At 50.8% G+C, this 21014-nt stretch overlaps 2 pseudogenes; one reads left to right on the top strand and one right to left on the bottom strand.

Annotated features, from left to right (window-relative positions):
- The first annotated feature begins 1053 nt into the window (after positions 1-1053).
- On the top strand, positions 1054-2828 carry LOC147118831 (uncharacterized; annotated as a pseudogene).
- Positions 2829-9529: 6701 nt separating this feature from the next.
- Positions 9530-21014, bottom strand: part of LOC147118832 (uncharacterized) — a 60899-nt pseudogene continuing 49414 nt past the window's right edge.

Here is a 21014-nt window from a genome sequence, read left to right on the forward strand (position 1 = left end):
CAATAAATTCTGGCCTTACCAGTGACGCCCAGATCCCATGAATGAATTTTTAAAGTTACACCAGACTGGGCGGGGACTGAGGTACGAGTTGGTAACTGAAAACTGGCGGCCAGTCTACTTCAACAACAACAACAACTTGCATTTATATGGTGCCTTTAACATAGTAAAACATCCCATGGTGCTGCACAGGAGTATTTTAAGATTTAAAAAATTGACATCGATCCACATAAGGATAAATTAGGGCAGGTGATCAAAAGCTTGGTCAAGGAGATAGGTTTTAAGGAGCATCTTAAAAGGAGGAAAGAGAGGTAGCGAGATGGGCAGGTTTAGGCAGGGAATTCCAGAGCTTAGGGCCTAGGCAACAAAAGGCGCGGCCACCAAAGGTTGAGCGATTATAATCAGTGATGTTCACAGGGGCAGAATTAGAGGAGCGCAGATATCTCGGGGGGTTGTGGGGCTGAAGAAGATTACAGAGATAGGGAGGGGTGAGGCCATGGAGGGATTTGAAAACAAGGATGAGAATTTTGAAATTGAGGCGCTGCTTAACCGGGAGCCAATGTAGGTCAGTGAGCACATGGGTGATGGGCGAACGGGACTTGGTGCGAGTTAGGACACGGGCAGCCGAGTTTCGGATGGCCTCAAGTTTAGGTAGGGTGGAATGTGGGAGGCCAGCCAGGAGTTCATTGGAATAATCAAATCTAGAGGTAACAAAGACATGGATGAGCGTTTCAGCAGCGGATGAACTGAGGCAAAGATGGAGATGGGTGATGTTATGGAGGCAGAAGTAGGTGTTCTTTGTTATGCTGCGGATATGTGGTCGGAAGCTCATTTCAGGATCGCACGATGGCTTTTTAAAAATTAATTTTGTTTATTGCCCCTCTGGCCTCAAACTCGGGGGCGGTGGGGGGGGGAAATGTTAAAAAAAGTTCTGTGCACCAATTGCAGCTTTCAATGGCGGGGCGTTTACCCAGAATCCCCCGCGCGGCAGAATATGCCCTATCAATGACTACAGGAGCCCAGTGCACAGGCGTAGGATCGGGAAAAGCTCTGAGCATGCACAGTGCGAGTGGTCTCGATGGGTTTGAATCGGAAGACACGCTCCCGGGAGGCGGTAGGAGATTGTGGGCTCGGGGAGGAATTGGAGCCGCAGGTGGGCTGGGAAGCTTAATAAACACCTGATGTAGGCCTCAGGCCCCGAATAAGAGCCCACAGGCCCCGTGTTTGCCCCGCAGTGATAGGCCCGGCCGCCCGGGTCAGCGGGGTCACTGGCCGCCATCATGGACAAGGCGGGATCACTGCGCATGCGCGGCCATCTTGGCCAGGACCAGAGAGTGGGCGGGGCTTCCAGTGACCAGGAGAGACAATCATTGACTCATTCATTTTATTCTCACTCTGCACACCGCGGGTGGAGAACTGAACCCAACCAGAGTAGAGGGAGGGAGAAAACTGGGAGTGGAGGAAAGAAATGTTGGAGATGGTGCGATGGGTTTGGATTTCAGCACAGGGAGGAGGAAGAGTGTGTGGGACGGGGATTTACAGCTTTGGGGGAACAAGAGAGGAAAGAATGTTCCATAGAAACTAGAATTGCCTGTTCTGAATTTCTAGCCTGTACTTCAGTGATGACTTTTGTAAACTCCTTTTACAGGGTATTATAAGGGGAGGATTTACAGATAGGAAACTCAAACCAAACATCATGTCAAGATCTGACAGAGTCACTCCATTCATCAGGACCTGAATATCATTGGCCTTTGAAAGTGGAAGGAGAAATTTTTGTCTGTTCTGTCTGTGGGAAAAGATTTCAAACATCAGTGTGACTGGAAAAGCACCGAGACACCCCACACCCGAGTGAGAGTGTTCCAGTGCACTGACTGTGGAAAGAGCTTTAACCAGTTACACAGCCTGAAAAAGCATCACACCATTCACAGCTGGGAGAAACTGTACACGTGTTCTGTGTGTGGACGAGGCTTCAACTGATCGTCCAACCTGGAGAGACACAATGACACCTGCACTACGGAGAAACCCTGGAAATGTGGGGACTGTGGGAAGGGATTCAATTACCCATCTGAGCTGGAAATTCATCAATGCAGTCACACCGGGGAAAGGCTGTTCACCTGCTTCATGTGTGGGAAAGGATTCAATTACCCATCTGAGCTGAAAAATCATCATCGCTGTCACACCGGGGAGAGGCCGTTCACCTGCTCCGAGTGTGGGAAGGGATTCACTCACCCGTGCATTCTCCAGACACATCTGTGAGTTCACACTGACGAGAGGCCATTCAGCTGCACTCACTGTGGGAAGAGGTTCAAGCAGTCATCCCACCTCATTCTACACCAGCGAGTTCACACTGGGGAGAGGCCGTGCACCTGCTCAGTGTGTGGGAACGGATTCACTCAGTCATCTCACCTGCTGACACACCGGCGAGTTCACACTGGGGAGAGGCCATTCACCTGCTCCGTGTGTGGGAAGGGATTCACTCGCTCGTCCAGTCTCCAGACACACCAGCGTGTTCACACTGGGGAGAGGCCGTTCACCTGCTCCGTGTGTGGGAAGGGATTCACTCGTTCATCCGGTTTTCGGACACACAAGCGAGTTCACACTGGGGAGAGACCGTTCACCTGCTCCGTGTGTGGGAAGGAATTCAGTCGATCATCCAACCTGCTGACACACCAGCGGGTTCACACTGGGCAGAGGCCATTCACCTGCTCCGTGTGTGGGAAGGGATTCACTCAGTCATCCAACCTGCTGAGACACCAGCGAGTTCACAAGTGACTGCAGGGATTGGAATCTGCTGTTATTGCTGCTGTTAATCTGAGGTTGGGGATGGCATTAAACGGGAAATTAGAGATGCGTGCAATAAGGGCACAGCAGTTGTCATGGGTGACTTTAATCTACATATAGATTGGGCTAACCAAATTAGTAACAATACTGTGGAGGAGGAATTCCTAGACTGTATTCGGGATGGTTTCCTGGACCAATATGTCGAGGAACCAACTAGAGATCAGGCCATCTTAGACTGGGTATTATGTAATGAGAAAGGATTAATTAGCAATCTTGTTGTATGAGGCCCCTTGGGGAGGAGCAATCATAATATGATAGAATTCTTCGTTAAAATGGAGAGTGAATTAGTTGACTCAGAGACTAGGGTCCTGAATTTAAATAAAGGAAACTACGAGGGTATGAGGCATGAGTTGGCTAGGATGGATTGGGGAACGTGTTGACGGTGGATAGGCAATGGCAAACATTTAAAGATCGCATGGATGAACTACAGAATTTGTTCATCCCTGTTTGGCAAAAAATAAAACAAAAAAGGTGACTCAGCCGTGGCTAACAAGGGAAATTAGGGATAGCATAAGATCCAAGGAGAGGATATATAATTTGGCCAGAAAAAGCAGCAAACCTGAGGATTGGGAGCAGTTTAGGATTCAGCAAAGGAGTACAAAAGGATTAATTAAGAGGGGGAAAATAGATTGTGAGAGTAAGCTTGCAAGGAACATAAAAACTGACCGTAAAAGCTTCTATAGATATGTGAAGAGAAAAAAGATTGGTGAAGTCAAGCGTAGGTCCCTTGCAGTCAGAATCAGGGGAATTTATAATGGGGAACAAAGAAATGGCAGACCAATTAAATACATATTTTGGCTCTGTCTTCACAAAGGAGGACACAAATAACCTCCCAGAGATGTCGGGGAACATTGGGTCTAATGAGAGGGAGGAATTGAATGAAATCAGTATTTGTAGGGAAATGGTGGTAGGGAAATTGACGGGATTGAAGGCCGATAAATCCCCAGGGCCTGATAATCTACACCCTAGGGTACTTAAGGAAGTGGCCCTAGAAATAGTAGATGCATTGCTGGTCATCTTCCAAAATTCTATAGACTCTGGAACAGTTCCAATGGAGGATAGCTAATGTAACCCCACTATTTAAGAAAGGTGGTAGAGAGAAAACGGGAAATTATAGACCGGTAAGCCTGACATTGTTAGTGGGGAAAATGCTGGAGTCCATGATAAAAGATGTAATAGCAGCGCACTTGGAAAACAGTGACAGGATCGGATAAAGTCAACATGGATTTACAAAAGGTAAATCATGCTTGACTAATCTACTGGAATTTGTTGAGGATGTAACTGGTAGAATAGATAAGGGAGAACCTGTGGATGTGGTGTATTTGGACTTTCAGAAGGCTTTCTATAATGTCCCGCATAAGAGATTAGCGTGTAAAGTTAAAGCACGTGGGATTGGGGGTAAGTTACTGTCTTGGATAGAGAACTGGTTGGCAGACAGGAAGCAAAGAGTTGGAATAAATGGGTCTTTTTCCGAGTGGCAGGCAGTGACTAGTGGGGTACTGCAGGGATCGATGCTAAGACCCCAGCTATTCACAATATATATAAATGATGATCTAGACGAGGGAACTAGATGTAATATCTCCAAGTTTGCAGAAGACACAAAGCTGGGTGGGCGTGTGTGCTGTGAGGAGGATGCAGAGAAACTCCAGTACGATTTGGACAGGTTGGGTGATTGGGCAGATGCATGGCAAATGCAGTATAATGTGGGTAAATGCGAGGTTATCCACTTTGGTGGCAAAAACAGGAAGACAGATTACTATCTGAATGGCAATAGATTGGGAGAAGAGGAAGTGCAACGAGACCTGGGTGTCCTTGTGCACCAGTCGCTGAAGGTAAGCATGCAGGTGCAGCAGGCGGTTAAGAAGGCAAATGGTATGTTGGCCTTCATAGCGAGAGGATTCGAGTACAGGAGCAAGGAAGTCTTGCTGCAGTTGTACAGGGCCTTGGTGAGACCACACCTTGAGTATTGTATGCAGTTTTGGTCACCTTATCTGAGGAAGGATGTTCTTGCCATGGAGGGAGTGCAGCGAAGATTCACCAGACTGATACCTGGGATGGCAGGAATGACGTATGAGAAGAGGTTGGGTCGATTAGGCTTATATTCGCCAGAGTTTAGAAGAATGAGAGGGATCTCATTGAAACTTATAAAATTCTAACAGGATTAGACAGACTAGATGCAGGAAGGATGTTTCCGATGGTTGGGGAGTCCAGAACCAGGGGTCACAGTCTAAGGATAAGGGGTAAGCCATTTAGGACTGAGATGAGGAGGAATTTCTTCACCCAGAGAGTGGTGAACCTGTGGAATTCTCTACCACAGAAGGCAGGTGAGGCCAATTCATTAAATATATTCAAGAAGGAGTTAGATAGATTTCTTAAGGCTAAAGGGATATGGGGAGAAAGCAGGGACAGGGTACTGAATTTGGATGATCAGCCATGATCTCATTATATGGCGGAGCAGGCTCAAGGGGCCGAATGGCCTACTGCTGGTCCTATCTTCTATGTTTCTATGTAATCACATCCAGGACTGAACCATGTTCATTCTGACAGTTGGGGTTTATTTCTGCTGATGTTAATAACCTCTATAACTGGGCTGGAGTTTAATATTCTGGATATATAGCTGATTGAGTTGTCGGGGCTGCAGTGTTTATTTAAGAACCGCTGTCTGATCTTTCCCCTTAATTTCTGATGAGAGTCCCTGAATTATTTTAAAATAAAATTATTAACTTTTACTTCAATCGTATATTAATCTTTGGTACAAAATCTACAATTCAGTGCCTGAAAGTTTCCACTGATTAACATCTCCAATTAGAAAGTGCTGATTAATCCTCACTGACAATTCTTACTGACTTGCACATTACACACAGTGGCACCTCCATTATCCGCCAGAAAGAAGGGGAATGGGAATTGGTGGAGAATCGAGAGTCCCCAAATGTTTCCCCTCCCGTCTGGTACAGCAATCCCCTCGGCACGGGAATGGAGACAAGTCCAGTTATAGTGACGGGATGAGTTAAAGGTATTTACTCAGACGGGCGGAAGGTGGGAAGTGGTGTTCCACGGGGATCGGTGCTGGGACCACTGTTGTTCACCATTTACATGAATAATTTGGACTTGGGAATCAGAAGTACAATTTCAAAATTTGCTGATGACACTAAATTGGGGGGTGTAGTTAATACTGAGGAAGACTGTGATAACATCCTTGTAGAATTATTCAGTTTTCAGTAAATAGCAGCATCTTTTAATTTGCTTTGATTGATCACATCACTATATAGTTATGTGAAAAACAGAAATCATTAACAGCTCCCAATTTCAGAATTGTCAGATTCAAACTCAACTTCTTCCAAGTACAGTCTAACATTTCAAAAATTGTAATGTATGTAGGCAAGATATTCGGACTGTTGTCTAACACAATCCAAACACAGTGACACACAGACAGATGGGCAGGTGTAGCTTCACAGCGAATCCTTTCAAGCCTCACTAAAAAGTGGCAGACTGGCAATCCATTGTTCACTAATGGAGTTGTGATCTTTGTAAATTAAGAAAGGAAATGCAGATTAACAGAGTGGGGCATCATCTCCCTTTGATTTCTATTTCTGACACCAGGCAACAGAAAAAGGTCATTACAACACGAGATAATACTCCAAATTAAAGGTGTTGCTATGGGAATCCGCATGGGCCCTAGCTATGCCTGCCTGTTCATGGGATATGTGGAACATTCTTTGTTCCAGTCCTACTCAGGTCCCCTCCCTCACCTCTTTTTCCGGTACATCGATGACTGTATTGGTGCCGTTTCCTGCTCTCGCCCTGAACTAGATAAGTTCATTCACTTTACTTCCAATTTCCACCCTTCCCCTCACCTTCACATGGTCCATCTCTGACTCTTCCCTTCCCTTCCTTGACTTCTCCGTCTCCATTTCTGGCGATCAGCTTTTGACTAACATCCACTACAAGCCCACTGACTCCCACAGCTACCTGGACTACACTTCCTCCCACCCCGCTTCCTGTAAGGACTCTATTCCATTCTCCCAGTTTCTCCGTCTCCGCTGCGTCTGTTCTGACGATGCCACCTTCCATACCAGTGCTTCCGACATGTCTTCCTTTTTCCTCAACCGAGGATTCCCCTCTACTGTGGTTGACACGGCCCTTGACCGTGTCCATTCTACTTCCTGCACTTCTGCCCTCACCCCTGCCCCTCCCTCCCAGAACCATGATAGGGTTCCCCTTGTCCTCACCTTTCACCCCACCAGCCTCCACATTCAACGGATCATCCGCCGTCATTTCCGCCACCTGCAACATGATCCCACCACTAAACATATCTTCCCCTCACCTCCCCTTTCAGCATTCCGAAGGGACCGCTCCCTCCGTGACACCCTGGTCCACTCCTCTATCACCCCCAACAGCCCTTCTCCTTCACCTGGCACCTTCCCGTGCAAGCGCAGTAGATGCAATACATGCCCTTATACCTCCTCCCTTCCCACTGTCCAGAGCCCCAAACACCCCTTCCAGGTGAAACAGCGATTTACTTGTACTTGCAATCTAGTATACTGTATTCGCTGCTCACGATGCGGTCTCCTCTACATTGGGGAGACCAAACGCAGATTGGGCGACCGCTTTGCGGAACACCTCCGTTCAGTCCGTACGGGTGACCCTGAGCTTCCAGTCGCCTGTCACTTTAATTCACCGCTTCACTCCCACTCTGATCTCTCTGTCCTCGGCCTATTACACTGTTCCAATGAAGCTCAACGTAAGCTCGAGGAACAGCACCTCATCTTTCGATTGGGCACTTTGCAGCCTGCCGGACTCAACATTGAGTTCAACAATTTCAGGTAATAATCCCTGCCCCCATTTTTCATGCAGTATGATTTTGCCATCCCCATTTGCAACATTTTCACAGCATATTCTTTCAATTCCTTCCTCCTCCCTCCCTCCCCCCCGCCCCACCCCCTGTCTCTGCACCTGCTTAATATCTGTTACATCTCCAGCTTTTTCCAGTTCTGATGAAGGGTCCCAGACCTGAAACGTTAACTCTGTTTCTCTCTCCACGGATGCTGCCTGGCCTGCTGAGTGTTTCCAGCATTTTCTGTTGTTATTTCAGATTTCCAGCATCCGCAGTATTTTGCTATTATACGAGATAAACAGACTCTTCAGGTGTGAGACATCAGACTTCAGAACAACACGTCTGCCAGCTCTGGCCACAAACCTCAGTACAGTCAACCTTTCAGCAGCTGCAGCCCTGATTAAATAACTAGTAGTTTAACATGTCTAGTAGAGCTTTTGTATCAAAATAGAAGGAATGTATTTGTGACACACACACAATTAATAATTACATCACAATGTGATTGTGAGGATCGATTATCGCCTCTTGATACTTTCCGTGCCCACTGGTCGAGGAAGGTATCAAGTGAACCGGTGGACACCACCTGCTCCCTCTCCAGGGCCACCCGGGCAGGGACAAGACCACGGGAGAGAGGCAGGCAGCCAGAGTGACCCCCCATGGGCCCGCCCATCCTGGGCCTACAAATTGCTGTTTTCACCAGGCCCAAGAGCAGGTCCAGGAGATGATCCTCCGACTTACCCACCCCCCTCCGCACCGGGCGGGCAAAGATTAGGAGCGTGGGGCTAAAGTGTAACCAAGAGTTGAGGAGCAGCCCCTTCAGGTAACTATACAGGGGCTGCAACCTCTCACACTGAATATATACACGGCCCATGGACTCCTCTAGGCCACAAAAAACACATCTGACCTTGGAGTCCAGAAAGGAGCTTAAAAACTGTGCACACGACAGCTCCTTACAACAGTCTCCACCCCAGATCCCCAATGGTGCAGGGAAGGACCCCCGCGTAGAGAGCCCTCCACTGGGGAACCTCGCCTCCGCCGGACAGCAAGATGACCCGCCAGTCTGATTGAGATTGGGCAATAAACGAAATTAATCAATAAATGATGCAGAAACCTGAGTCCCCGGGTCCTCAGCCCTGGTGTGAAGTACGCTGGCCACCAATTTTCCGTTACTAACTCGCACCTCAGGCCCCGCCCAGTCTGGTTTAATTACTAAATGTTTTCTAACTCGGGCTCAGGCCTGTCATTGTGAGGGAAACAAGGCCTCATTTATTGGTGTGTCCCACCCGAGCGGCTGTTAATGGCTTTAATAAACTGGCAGCAAGGTGGAAAGTGGTGAAAAACGCCACTAGCGATGCCTCAAAACTCGTGGACAGAGAAATCCACTTCATCAGCGCCCCTGCCACAGGACTCAATATCCACCCCCTCCACCACCGGTGCACTGTGTCTGCAGTATGTACGGTCTACAAGATGATCATGGTCAGGCCGTGTGGAGTCAAGGGCCAGGCAGCAGAATGGATGGAAAGATCACAACAAACTTCCCTTAACTCCAACCTTCTGATTTCTGTTCTGTAGCCAGCTTTCCATCCATTCTGCTGCCTGGCCCTTCACTCCACACGGCCTGAGCTGGGTTATCTTGTCGATCTTACAAACTGTTATGGATAGCAAGCTGGTTACAAAACAGGAAACGGAGAGTAGGGGTTGGGAGTAGCTACTCAGACTGACAAAAGATGGGAAGTGGTGTTCCACGGGGATTGATGCTGGGACCACTGTTGTTCACCATTTACATAAACGATTTGGACTCGGGAATCAGAAGAACAATTTCAAAATTTGTCAATAACACCTAATTGGGAGGTAGAGTTAATACTGAGGAAGACAAAATGCAAGAAGCCATTAATAAATTTCAGAATGGGCATGTAATTGGCAAATTAATTTCACTATAGATCAGTGTGAGGTGGTGTGTTTTGGTGGGAAGAATAAGGAGGCCACTCACTACTTGGACAACAAGGGGGTGAAATTGGGTTGCTTTGTGCCGCCCGCGATATTCAGCGGGAGGTTAGCGGTGGCGGTAGCCGGTAGCGCCCCGTGGCACTGCACCGCCGACAATGACGTCATCGCCATGCGCAGCGCCCGGCTGCAACCTTGGGTTGTGACCCCTGACCTATCGCCGGACCATATGTCCGACAGGGTCTGGGGTTGTTCCTGCAGCCGCGGCGGCGCCACTTAAAGGGCAGATATCGGGCGGCAACTTTTTATTTTGGCCGACTGCCAGCACCTGCCCCCTTCCCCTTTCTTCTTCGGGGTGTCGGCCGTGATCGCTCAGCCCGGCGCTCCTCTTGATCCGACACCCCGCTCCCCGGTGGTCCAGCAGGGCCCCGGTGTGCGCAGTGCTAGGCCCCTCCCCTTTAATCGGGGAGGGAGGTCTGCTATGACACGGTGCTATGTGCCGACGGGCGTGGTGCTGTTGCATGAAGCACGGCAAAATTCACTGGTAGCGCCCCAAGAGGGAGGGGAGCGCTTCCAGTAGCACCCCGCCTCCTGCCTGGGGCACGACCACTGAATTTAATGCACAGGGGCGCTAACTTTTTCGGGGCGCTAAAATTAGCCCCGGCGACATTAGCGACCCAAAGGGGGGGCCACTGAATTTTCCCCTAAGAGTCTAAATGGGCTGGAGGAGCAGAGGGATCCAAGGATACAGATACACTAATCATTAAAAGTAACAACACAGGTCAATAAGGCCATTAAAAAAAAAGCACTGGGGTACATTCCTAAAGGAGCCTTCTGTTCCATGCCTAGGAGCTCTGAACCATGGCAGAGAGCTGCTGGGACACGTTTCTCACAGGCCTCAAGATTAACCCACACGGAGCCTTTGCTGTCAGTGAAGAGAGACGAGAAAGACCAAAGTGCCGTTTGCCCCTCTCAGTGTGGCCCTGAAGGACTGTGTCCAGGCTGAAGTTCTGTTCCCACCATACGATCCTCCCCCAGATTGTCCTTTCTGAGCTCCAGCCAGGTGATGCTAAACACTCAGGTGGGAAAGACAAAAATCTACAACAATGTGTTTAAAACAAAGCTGATTTATTTGACATCTATCCAGAATATTAAACTCTAGCCAGGTTACAGGAGTTATTAACATCTGCAGAAACAAACCCCAACTGTCAAAATGAACATGGTTCAGTCCTGGATGTGATTCACAGCAGCAAAAACAACAGAATCCAACCCCTGCAGTCACTTGTGAACTCGCTGGTGTCTCAGCAGGTGGGATGACTGAGCGAATCCCTTCCCACACTCAGGGCAGGTGAATGGCCTCTCCCTAGTGTGAACTCGCTGGTGTCTCAGCAGGTGGGATGACTGAGTGAATCCCTTCCCACACACGGAGCAGGTGAATGTCCTCTCCCCAGTGTGAACTCGCTGGTGTTTCAGCAGGGTAGATAACTGAACAAATCCCTTCCCACACACGGAGCAGGTGAACGGCCTCTCCCCAGTGTGAGTGCACTGGTGTACAGTAAGATCAGATGCCTGCCTGAACCCAGTCCCGCAGTGAGAGCACCTGAACGGTCTCTCGTCAGTGTGAACACGTTGATGACATATCAGTTCCCCGGAACCTTTATAGCACTTCCCACAGTCTGAGCAGTTGAAAGGTCTCTCATCAGTGTGAACCCGCTGGTGTGTCAGCAGGGTGGATGACTGAGTGAATCCTTTCCCACACACGGAGCAGGTGAAAGGCCTCTCCCCAGTGTGAGTGTGCTGGTGTGTCAGCAGGTTGGATGACTGAGTGAATCCCTTCCCACACACAGGACAGGAGAATGGCCTCTCTCCAGTGTGAACTCGCTGGTGTCTCAGTAGGTGGGATGACTGAGTGAATCCCTTCCCACACTCAGAACAGGTAAATGGCCTCTCCCCGGTGTGAATGTGCTTGTGTCTCGATAGGCCAGAGGATTAGCTGAAGCCTTGTCCACACACAGAACACGTGTACGGTTTCTCCCCACTCTGAACGGTGCTTTTTGCTTCCATATTCAAAGGCCGATGATATTCAGTTCCTGATGAATGGAGTGACTGTCAGATCTTGACGTGATGTGTGGTTTGAGTTTCCCGTCTGCAAATCCTCCCCTTCTAATACCCTGTAAAATGAATTTAAAACAGGGAGTGTGAGAGAGAACCCACTAAAGAGGCAGGTTGTGAAATTGAGCTCAATGAATCTGGTCATTTGTGGGGCCGGCACTCGAAAAAAGTGACCATGAAAACTGCTGGATTGTCATAAAAACCCAACTGGTTCACTAATGTCCTTCGGGGAAGGGAATCTGCCACCTGGTCTGGGCCTCTGGCCTCTATGGGAGGAGAGAGAGAGAGAGAGAGAGGTGGGAGTGGGAGGGGTTGAAGGAGATGGACTTTATACATCTGCAACTCGACCAGAACTTTGACAGAACCTGCAAAACCCGCAACCTCAAGTACCTAGAAGGGCAAAGGCAGAAGGTGCATGGGAGCACCATCATCTCCAAGTTCCCCAAGTCACACACCATCCTGACTTGGACATATATCGCCATTGCTACATCATCACTGGGTGAAAATCCTGGAACTCCTTACACAACAGCATTGTGGGAGTACCTTCACCACACGGACTGCAGCAGTTCAAGAAGGCGACTCACCACCCCCTTCTCAATGGGCAACTGGGGATTGGCAATATTTGCTGCTCTTGCTAGTGACGCCCACATCCCAAGAATGAATTAAAACAAATCTGTATATGTAAACTGGATTAAAAGCCTCTACAGAAATACAGAATTACAGAAACCCCACAATGCAGATAGAGGCCATTTCGGCCCATCAAGCCTGCACCGACACATATCCCACCTGATCCCTGTAACCCCTACACCAACACATATCCCACCCTGTCCCCCTAACACTAAGGGTCAATTTATCATAGCCAATCAACCTAACCCGCACATCTTTGGACTGTGGGAGGAAACCGGAGCACCCGGAGGAAACCCACGCAAACACGGGGAGAATGTGCAAACTCCACACAGACAGTCACCCGAGGCCGGATTCGAACCCGGGTCCCTGGCGCTGTGAGGCAACAGTGCTAACCACTATGCCACCTACTTGTTCCTAAAACAATACTCTTTTACATTGTAGGGACAGTGCCTGTTTAACAACCTAATCTCCCCCAGAATCCACCTCCCTTGACAGTCCCACATTGGAAATTGTTGGGTCCTCCTGGGCTCAGAAGTACTGGGGGTTAAACCCAGCAGCTTCTCCTCCATCTCCACTCCAGCTCAAACTGAAGCAACAAAAAGACCTACACAGGCGGCCAGGGACCTACCTTCCGTCAGCCTGCAATAAAACACTTCCCAACAGCCACTGACTAATGGCGGCCGCAGCACCCACAATTCCCCGCGCCCCAGAAACTGCTCTATCCAAGGCGCTGATTTCCCCGCTGAGAGTGCGCATGCTCCCCGGGGCCGCGGGCCATTCTGGGAGCCTGGCTCCTGTCCTTTTCCCAAATCGGATTCGGTGGAACCGGCTGAAGAAACCGGGAAGCGGCGGCTTGGATGGGGGAGGCGCTGCACCCTGGGTTTCCTGGTGCCGAGGCCCTGGCCGCACGTCCGTCGGGCCCGGCCGCTCTGATTCTGATTGAGTTTTTTGATGAGGTAACAGAGAGGGTTGATGAGGGCAATGCGGTTAATGCGGTGTACATGGATTTCCAAAAGGCGTTCGACAAAGTGCCAGCAAAGTTGAAGCCCCTGGAATAAAAGGGACAGTGGCAGCATGGATATGAAATTGGCTAAGTGACAGAAAACAGAGAGTAGTGGTGAACGGTTGTTTTTCAGACTGGAGGATGGTACACAGTGGTGTTCCCCAGGGGTCGGTACTAGGACCACTGCTTTACTTGATATATATATTAATGACTTGGACTTGTGTGTACAGGGCACAGTTTCAAAATATGCAGATGACAAAAATCTTGGAAGTATAGTGAACAGTGAGGAGGATAGTGATAAGACTTCAAGAGGACATAGACAGGCTGGTGGAATGGGCGGACACATGGCAGATGAAATTTAACACAGAAAAGTGCGAACTGATACATTTTGGTAGGAAGAACGAGGAGAGGCAACATAAACTAAAGGGTACAATTCTAAAGTGGGTGCATGAACAGAGAGACCTGGGGGTATGTGTGCACAAATCGTTGAAGGTGGCAGGGCAGGTTGAGAAAGCAGTTAAAAAAGCATGCGGGATCCTGGGTTTTAGAGGCATAGGCCTAGAAATTGGGTATAGCCCCGCTTGAGGCGTTAGAACTGGCGATGCGCAAAATTTATAGCCAGACAAAACTTATCGCCGCCTGGCGCGATATTGGGTTGCATCGCCCCCAAAGGGGATTGAGGCGCTAAATCAGCCATTGCATGGTGCTCTTAAGGCGCAAAAGGTCAGGCGCTACTCAATTTTGACGCGGACGGGCGCAGCGCAGGTGAACTCAATTACGGGAAAGCACGAGACCTCCAGGCGCCGGCCGGCTCTTAAAGGGGTGGGTCAGTCAGCCTGAGCTTCAACACCCAACGCCCTGCAGGCCTCAGATTCGGTGCTCGCCCTTGTCTGGCGGTACAAACTTGTTCATCATGGAGAAGGTTAGGCAGAGAGCAGAGCGCTTCAGCACTGAGGCTCTGGACCACTTGGTGGCTGCAGTTGAACACCGTCGAGAGGTCCTGTATCCAGATAATGGCAAGAGGCCGAATCAGAAGGCTTATCGACGATCTTGGAGGGAGGTTGCTGTGAGGGTGAACTCCAGCAGCATGGCGACCAGGACCCCTGTTCAGTGCAGGAAGAAATTCAACGACCTCACACGAATCGTTAGGGTGAGTGATGGTTTAGCAAACTTGTGCTTCCCTCCATCTGCAGCTGACTTCGGGCACCCTGCTGCAATGATGCACCAATGGCCATCTGTCAGTATGCACCCATGGCCCTTTCTGGGCACACACATGGACAGATGTCTCAAGGCCTCATGTAAGGGCTCTTGCACCATGGGGGGCATGCGATGAGGTCTCAAGGCCTCATGTAAGGGCTCTTGCACCATGGGGGGCATGCAATGAGGTCTCAAGGCCTCATGTAAGGGCTCTTGCACCATGGGGGGCATGCGATGAGGTCTCAAGGCATCGTGTAACAGAACCTCCCCTTCTTTCCCCTGCAGTCCAAGATGGCACAGATTAGAAAGGAGCAGCGTCGAACCGGTGGCAGACCTGCACAAGTGGTCACTCTCACGGATCTGGAGGAGAGAGTGCACCAGATACTTGGAGGACGTCTGTCTGGTCCTGTGACCTCTGCATCTGCCGACCCCATTACCGACAGCGAGGGTAAGACTCTCACCTTTTTCACCTGTTGCCTTCCACTTGGTCCCCCCGCCAGCATGCATCCTCAGTGTGCAGCCATGTCAGAGCCTTGCCGCAATCTGGCATGCCTTTCAGCAAAGCTGTCCTTTTGCTAAAGCCACTCTTCCACCTCCCACTTTCAGATGAAGCAGCACCAACTCGGGCTCAACGCGCTGAAGCTGCCAGTGCCAATGCCACCGGAGGCGAGGACCAGGAGGAATCCGGACCAGCCGCTGCAGAATCCGGGGAGCTGAGACATCTGCAGACTGGGGATAGTAGTCCCCTGGGGGGGAGGAGGGGTGGCTCTGAGGATGAACCAGTTGCCGGACCAAGCGGCATGCAGCAACGCACGGGGGATAGGCAAGTTCGGCCACCGTCTCCCCGCAGGGCAAGGCAGGTCGTCATGACTGCTGCACAGAGTGCAGATGAGGTCCATCGCCTGGCTGAGATGAGCAAACAGGCCCGGGTCAGACACACGGAGCTGATGGCTGCAGTGGAGAAGATGCCTGAGTCAATAGATTCATTGGCTTGGAGTATGTTGGACTTCGGGGCAACAATGGAGAGGACTCTGCAAGGCTTTGGGGCAACAATGGAGAGGTCTCTCCAGGTGTTCGGGGAAACAATGGACAGGTCTATCCAGGGCTTCGGGGCCACAATGGACAGGACTATCCAGGGCTTCGGCCCAACAATGGAGAGGACTGTCCACGGCTTTGAGTCGGCAATGGAAAGGACTGTTCAGGGCTTCGGACAATCCCTGGAAAGGTCTGTGCAGGGCTTATCCGAGGCAGTGGAGCGGTCGGCACCTGCCTTGTCCGAAGCCATGGGAAGAACTGTCCAGGCCTTCTCCGAAGAACTGGCACCTGGCACACAGGTCCTCACTGTTGCCACACAGTCACTTGCTGGGCTCCTCCACAGCCAGATTGACGCAACGCGATCTCTCACTGCAGCCACCCTCTCTGCATCAGATAGGATCACCCCGGGCCCTTCCACTCCCGTACAAGGCCAGGAATCAGTGGAGCATGCGATTGTGGCGGATGAGCCGAGCTGCTCCCCTCAGATAGCCAGTGTGTCGTCCGACCATGGTGCAGGTGTCCTCTCTCGGCAGGAGACCATTGCACATGCCAGCGCTGGGACGCCTGCATTGCAGCTGCCACCACCTGCAGGCCACACTGCTTCCAGCCATGGTCACAGCAAGCATCCTGCGTCCACACCCTCCAAGCCCAGAGGTCAGCCAAGCCGTCCCTCAGGGGCTTCTGCGCTTCCAGACAGTCAGCAAGCGTCCCCCAGCCTTGAGCCCGCCACTGGGGTCCAATTACGTTGGAGCAGCAGGGAGGGAAGGGGGCGGGCACGAAAGTCGTTCTCCCTCAAGGGGCCAGTTGTAGAGGGAGGTGCTGAGACGTTTGTTTGTCCAAATTCATGGACACCCTCACCTGCTGTTATATTTGCAGAAGGTTTGTTGAGTTTTGCGGCTTTGCCGAACAGTTCACAGTTATTTTGAAAGTTATGGTTTCTGCTCACATTACGTTGTTTAGCTGTAATAAAAGACTTTTGTGTCAATAAACAGAAGTTTCAATGTTGCATGGTGCATGTGACTACTTTCAGTGATGCTGGCATTCAGAGGCCCTCAAACATCCAAAGTGCACATGAGTTAAGACTCTCATCATTCCGCCACAGGGGTCTCGACATGAGTCCAGAGCAGCCTCTGACGTATGGACCTTCCACTTTCAGCAGCCCTTCCACCTTCCTCCTCCTCCTCCTCCTCCGCCTGCTCTTCCTCCTCCTCCTCCTCCGCCTGCTTGTGCAGGGTCCGAGGGAAGGTAATGAATTGACGCGTTCGCCTATAAAGGGCATCTGTCACTTGCCGGATGCAACAGCGGACTGCAGCCTGAGCGACAGTCGCATTGTCCCCAATGGCTGACTGAAAGGATCCATTGGCATAAAAATGGAGGCCATCAGTCAGTTTAGCCATCACGGACAGAGGTTCTGCACCGTTCACGCGGCTGCAGATCCTGACCAAGCAGGTGGCACAGATCAGTAACAATGTCCCTCCAGATTCGAAGCCTTTGCAAACACTGCTCCTCCGACATGTCAAGGCTTGTCACTTGCTGCCTAAAGACCCTCGCAGCATCCCATCGGATTGGCCAACCTCCATTGCCCCTCCTCATTCTGGCCAATCCCGGCCCTCTCTCCCGCCATCTCTCTGCCCCTTCACAGTGTTGGGCGATGAGGCCGTCGCCCTCCAAACAAGCTCCCATTCCGATGCCAGTTGGTCAAAAGGCTTTTAGGTGTAGTGCTGCAAGTGCTTCGGACAGGGTTGAAGGTCCCAAGTACTGTAAAGCTAAATTCCCAGAACTCCGCTCCACATTAGCTCGCCAACTCTCTCTACCAGCGATCGCAATGAGCAGCCAAGTGGCAGAAGACTCTGCACTAGAGCTGTCCCCTTTAAATAGCGCCGCCCTACTCTGAGAAGGGCCTGTTAGCCCTCCCTCGAACTGTCACTAATAGCGCTGGGCGCTAAGGCTCCGGGCGCCACCCAATATGCGCTCAGGCGCTCCTAAAAGGCGTTGCACACGGAAATGACGTCATGAGCTGCTTGCGCTCGCGGGCGCGCGCAAACACTTAGCGCAGGCGCTAAATGTATAGTCAATATCTGAGTTGGCGCTATCTTCATAGCGTTCGCCCCAACATAGGGCTTCGCCCCAATTCTAGGTCTCTTTAGGTGCTCAGCGCCGGTGCTACCAACCCAACTTCTAGGCCATAGAGTCCAAAAGCAAGGAAGTTATGATGAACCTTTATAAAACACTGGTTCAGCCTCAACTGGAGTATTGTGTCCAATTCTGGGCACTGCACTTTATGAAGGATGTGAAGACCTCAGAGAGAGTGCAGAAAAGATTTACAAGAATGGTTCCAGGGATAAGGGATGAGGGACTTCAGTTACGTGGATAGATTGGAGAAGCTGGGGTGGTTCTCCTTAGAGCAGAGAAGGTTGAGATGAGATTTGATAGAGGTGTTCAAAATCATGAGGGGTCTGGACAGAGTAGATAGAGAAACTGTTCCCATTGGCGGAAGGGTCGAGAACCAGAGGACACAGATTTAAGGTGATTGGCAGAGGAACCAAAGGCGACATGAGGAAAAACTTTTTTACTCAGTGAGTGGTTAGGATCTGGAATTCACTGCCTGAAAGGATGGTGGAGGCAGATTCAATCACGGCTTTTAAAAGGAAATTGGATAAGTACCTGATGTAAAGAAATTTGCAGGGTTACGGGGAAAGGGCGGGGAGTGGGACTTGCTGAAGTGGTCTTGCAGAGAGCCGGCACAGGCTCGATGGACCAAATGGCCTCCTTCTGTGCTGTAACCATTCTATGATTCTATATAAAATATTAGAAAGTTTGTTCCACAGAAGCACGGGGTTTATCTACTTTCATTGATGAATTTAAAAAGTCTCTATTAAAACCTGAGCCAGTGTGTTGTGAGACAAAGAGCCTTGTGTCCAATAAGGGGAATAAAGGCCCACAGCCTCCCCTGGCCCCGGGCCCTGAACAAGGGACTGGAGAAACTCGCTGCCCTGCCGATCAGACAATCAGCCGGCGCTAGTCCCACCCCTCAGGCTCCCCGATTGGTTGGAGGACCCGCCGCCGGCTCGGTCCTCCAGCCCCACCCCGCTTGCTCCCTATTGGTCGGAAGCTCCCGTCAATCAGGCCGCGGGACCGGGTCACGTGTCCCCGAGGAGATCACCATCACCGTCCAACTGACGCCGCTCGGTCCGGGTCCTCGCGGACTCTTAGGTTTTTCTATTACTCTTTATTCTCTCCCGATCCACCCCTCCCCCCACCCCGCGCGATTCTCCACCCAATTGGAGCGGAGAAAACTCACTTTGCGTCACCGATCGCGACTCTGCAACCGACACCACGGCCTTTCCCCGGAATGCCCCGCGCCGATTCCGTCCGACAGGATCCGAGTGCGCAGGCGCAGCTCCGAGTGGGGGAGGGGGTTGGTCTCCTCTGGGCATGCGCGGTTATTACCCAGAGGTGCCCCACCACCAAAATGGACCCCATCGGTCTCGCGGCAGACACAGAGGAATTCATCAGGAGAATGAGGCTCCGGGAATTCTTCCACAAATCCCAAGATGTCAGCAGCGAACCCAATGAGACAATCAATGATCTGGAACAGGAGACAGAGGGATCCGCAGTGCAGCAACCGAAGAAGAAAGAGTCAAATTGGACCCCTCCGGAGGGTCGCTGCCCTAAGCTTGACATGTATGCTCAAGCTGTCAGGAGATGCATCAATGCCAGATTCATCAGCTGCACTCACAAGACAGTCCAGAATGTCACCCGAGCACAACGCAACGCCATCCACGCTCTCAAGACCAACCGCAACATCGTCATCAAACCAGCAGACAAAGGAGGTGCCATCGTCATACAGAACAGAACGGACTATTGCAAAGAAGTATACCGACAACTGGACAACCAGGAACACTACAGACAGTTACCTGCAGATCCGGCCAAAGAACACACCCGCCAACTCAACAGACTGATCAAAACCTTCGATCCAGACCTTCAAAGCATCCTACATGCTCTCATCCCACGTACTCCCCGCGTGGGAGACTTCTACTGCCTCCCAAAGATACACAAAGCCAACACACCTGGACGTCCTATCGCATCAGGCAACGGAACCCTGTGTGAGAACCTCTCTGGATATGTCGAGGGCATCCTGAAACCCATCGTACAGGGAACCCCCAGCTTCTGTCGCGACACTACAGACTTCTTACAGAAGCTCAGCACCCACGGACCAGTTGAACCAGGAACACTCCTCGCCACGATGGACGTCTCGGCACTCTACACCAGTATCCCCCACGATGACGGCATCGCTGCCACAGCCTCAGTACTCAACACCAACAACAGCCAATCTCCAGACGCCATCCTACAACTCATCCGCTTCATCCTTGACCACAATGTCTTCACCTTCGACAACCAGTTCTTTACCCAAACACACGGAACAGCCATGGGGACCAAATTCGCACCCCAATACGCAAACATCTTCATGCACAAGTTCGAGCAAGACTTCTTCGCTGCACAGGATCTCCAACCAACGCTATACACCAGATACATCGACGACATTTTCTTCCTATGGACCCACGGCGAAGAATCACTGAAAAGGCTACACGATAACATCAACAAGTTCCATCCCACCATCAAACTCACCATGGACTACTCCTCAGAATGAGTCTCATTCCTGGACACACGAATCTCCATCAAAGACGGACACCTCAGCACTTCACTCTACCGCAAGCCCACGGACAACCTCACGATGCTTCACTTCTCCAGCTTCCACCCTAACCACGTTAAAGAAGCCATCCCCTATGGACAAGCCCTGCGAATACACAGGATCTGCTCAGACGAGGAGGAACGCGATGGACACCTACAGACACTGAAAGATGCCCTTGTAAGAACGGGATATGACGCTCGACTCATCGATCGACAGTTCCGACGGGCCACAGCAAAAAATCGCATAGACCTCCTCAGAAGACAAACACGGGACACAACCAGCAGAGTACCCTTCGTCGTCCAGTACTTCCCCGGAGCGGAGAAACTACGCCATGTTCTTCGCAGCCTTCAACATGTCATCGATGACAACGAACGCCTCACTAAGGCCATCCCCACGCCTCCACTACTCGCTTTCAAACAGCCACCTAATCTCAAACAGACCATCGTTCGCAGCAAATTACCCAGCTTTCAGGAGAACAGCGACCACGACACCACACAACCCTGCCACAGCAACCTCTGCAAGACATGCCAGATCATCAACACAGATACCATCATCACACGTGAGGACACCACCCACCAGGTACATGGTACATACTCATGTGACTCGGCCAACGTTGTCTACCTCATACGTTGCAGGAAAGGATGCCCCGGAGCATGGTACATCGGCGAGACCATGCAGACACTGCGACAACGGATGAACGGACACCACGCAACAGTCACCAGGCAGGAGTG

Source organism: Somniosus microcephalus, chromosome 4, assembly GCF_052327205.1.
Source record: "Somniosus microcephalus isolate GS21.2 chromosome 4, FLI_Smic_1.0, whole genome shotgun sequence".
In the NCBI taxonomy this organism is placed as follows: domain Eukaryota; kingdom Metazoa; phylum Chordata; class Chondrichthyes; order Squaliformes; family Somniosidae; genus Somniosus; species Somniosus microcephalus.